Here is a 3,288-nt window from a genome sequence, read left to right as displayed (position 1 = left end):
AAAGGCAATATATTGAGAAAAAAGTAAATATAGACCAAAAGAGCTGAGAGATAAGAAAGCTTTACCAAAAAAAAAAAAGATTTTTTTCTTGCTTATGTGATTTAAATTTTTTAAAACAAACATATATTATTTCTTGTGTTTTTTATGTTTGGTTAGTAAAACTAAATTTATGTAGTTAATCGACTAAATAAATTATATTTATTCACAACTACAATAATATAATTACTACTTTAAATTATTTCACAAAATAATAATGTACATATATAAAATATATAAATATAAAACTATAATATACATCAAATAAATTAAAATATTATAATATTGTAAAGTAATTAGTATTCAATAAAATATATGTAGATGTACCAAAAAATTAATATTTAAATATAATTTCAAACAAAATAATTTTTTAAAAGAAACGTAACAATAATTTTTATTATTTTAAAAAAGAAAAGAAGTAAACATAAAAATTAACTCATCATTATTTTTTAATTAATCCTTCTTCGTACGGTACCCAAGGCCATATGATCTCCTTTTTAACATGTTCTTCAGCAGTTTTGTATACTGTGAGAAACGGATGATAGTAATCAGAGCGATCAGCCTTCATACACTTGTCCAGGGTTTACATGCCAGGTGTAGCCGTGTAGGAATACAACTTTTCTCGGTCTTCGAAGACAACTTATCTTATGAGTATCCTAATTAGATCCGAAGTTTTTTTTATTCCGTGATACGCATGGATTTATTTTTACTTTTGTTTTATAATCAAATCCCATATATTAAATTATTAAAAAAAAAAATCTAATCGACATTTTAGTTGTAACATTTCAATCGCCACTTCTTAGTGGATCCATGTCCAATCCAATATATGGGCCCATTTTTATTAATGGACATCACGTTTTCTCATTAGACATGTGAGCCCATCCATATTCGTCGGCTTTAAAGACTTGTTACCATCCCTACAAATCACCACATGATCTTTTCTGTGTTTTGTCCTCACTCGCACAGTTCCGACAATCACTTCCCGAAAAGTCACCTATCCTGAGACTACTCCAGCATAAGCATCCTTAATTGTGGAGTTCTCTCAGGACCCTTGACCGAAAAGATAAGCTCACTTTAGTGACATAGGTGGTCAAATCAATTTTTTTAAACCTCTCCGCAAGTCGCTGAAACCGGAGTGTCACAATTCACCCCCACTAACAGATCGCAACGTCCTCATTGCTCATCAACACCGTCACCCCCGACAGTGTGAGCCAACTCGACTCTACACTTATCTGGGTTCGGCTCTGATACCACTTGTAACATCCCGACTGCCACCTCTTAGTGGACCACACGTCCAATCCCAGTCCATGGGTCCACCTTCCTTAATGGGCCTCACGTCCTCTCATCAGGCCCGTGAGCCCATCCATATCTGACGGCTGGTTTGCTACATATAAGAGACTTTAAAAACTTGTTACCGTCCCTACAATCACTTTCCGGAAGGTTACCCATCCTAAGACTACTCCAGCATAAACACGCTTAATTGTGGAGTTCCCTTAGGATCATTGACCAAAAAAATAAGTGCACTTTGGTGACAGAGATGACCAAATAAAGTCTTTTAAACCACTCCGCAAGTCTCTGAAACTGGGGTGTCACACGAGTACTAAAAGCAAACCTTGATGTTTAATTAGTCTTGTTTAATTTATTAAATAACGAAATATAGAAAAGATTAAAATATCTCTCTATTGTACAATTAGAATATGTTGTTTTGGGATGCTACCAATTTGTAATACATATACAGTGAAATTTGAAATTTGTACTATCTTCTTTTTATGTGGCTTGTATAAGTCTTTCCTTTGCAGATGAAACGACAAGTGATTTTCTTCCCTTTGCCTGCTGGTTTCTCCCCACATCAGAAGTTGTTTTACTTTTGTTGTTGTATTTCCTGTCAACATTAGACCAGTAATGTCAAAACCCAATCAAACCCCATTTAGTGGCTTTTATTTACTTAGTGAATAAATATTTTGATAGAGAGGAATTTTTTAATATACAGTAGGTGAGATAGGTGTGGTGTGGATTAGGTAGTTGATTTACGTTTTCGTCTAGAAAGAGACATTTAAAGCTTAGTAAGAGATTGTTTCTTCTAAAGTATGGAGCTTCCCAAAAACAATCATATTTTACCGGTGGTTATCGTTAGAGAGGAACTCTAGAGTAGAGTATAGAGCAATTTTTTTAGGTTGTAACATTTTGAAAAGCGTAGTTAGTATGTGGAGTGGGGATGTTGATTCCCAGTAGATTGAGGAAGAGAGATTATAATAATANACCCAAGAATCTAAAGCCACCTTATATCAGTCTGTGGTTGGTTTCATCTTGGAACTTAAATTTGATTAAGTCTCTAACACATCCCTTCTAGATGATTTACCAATATTTAATTAAATTTATAGGTTTGAATTCTTGGGTTTAATTTCTGTGTTTNTATAAGAAAGTAACTCAACAGTAGTGTAAAGAGCAACTTTTTTAGGTTGTAACATTTTTAAAAGCGTAGTTAGTGTGTGGGGTGGTGGTTTTAATTCACACCACACCTATCTCACCTACTGTATATTAAAAAAGAAAAACTTCCTCTCTAACTAATAAAAAAAAATATATATGAGAAGGTTTTTCTCAACTTTTGCTAAGGAGATGACATTTGGCTTACTATATTTTTAACATTTGTATTTTTTTGTTTGGACCTAATTAACTGTAGTTTAGACCTAATTAACTACAAGCCCATGAAACCAAAAAAAAAAAACCCATCTACATATCATTCATTCTTTAATTAGAAACATATGCAACCCCCAAGAATCTAAAGCCACCTTATATCAGTCTGTGGTTGGTTTCATTTTGGAACTTAAATTTGATTAAGTCTCTAACACATCCCCTCTAGATGATTTACCAACATTTAATTAAATTTATAGGTTTGAATTCTTGGGTTTAATTTCTGTGTTTGAATCTTCTATAATTTTCACAGGCACAAACAAAATCAAATTTAAGTAAGATGGTAGGTAGGTATTATTTAAGTAAATTAGTTTATTTTTTTTTTAAATTGTTTATATTAAATTAAAATTTTGAGCTTACTTTCAGGAAAATTACGTAAGATTATGATATGGTTTTGATCTATCTATAATTTTTAGTTCGATTCTCACTAATTATTTCAAACGTTTTGGTATTTTTGAATTACATAAAATTTAGAAGTTTTCATATTAGGAATTTCAGAATAAATTATGAACATAATCAGTTATGTTTTGATTTGAAATAATACCATCATTTTATGCATTG

Source organism: Camelina sativa, chromosome 3 (assembly GCF_000633955.1).
Source record: "Camelina sativa cultivar DH55 chromosome 3, Cs, whole genome shotgun sequence".
NCBI classification, from domain to species: domain Eukaryota; kingdom Viridiplantae; phylum Streptophyta; class Magnoliopsida; order Brassicales; family Brassicaceae; genus Camelina; species Camelina sativa.
This window is presented reverse-complemented; position numbering follows the sequence as displayed.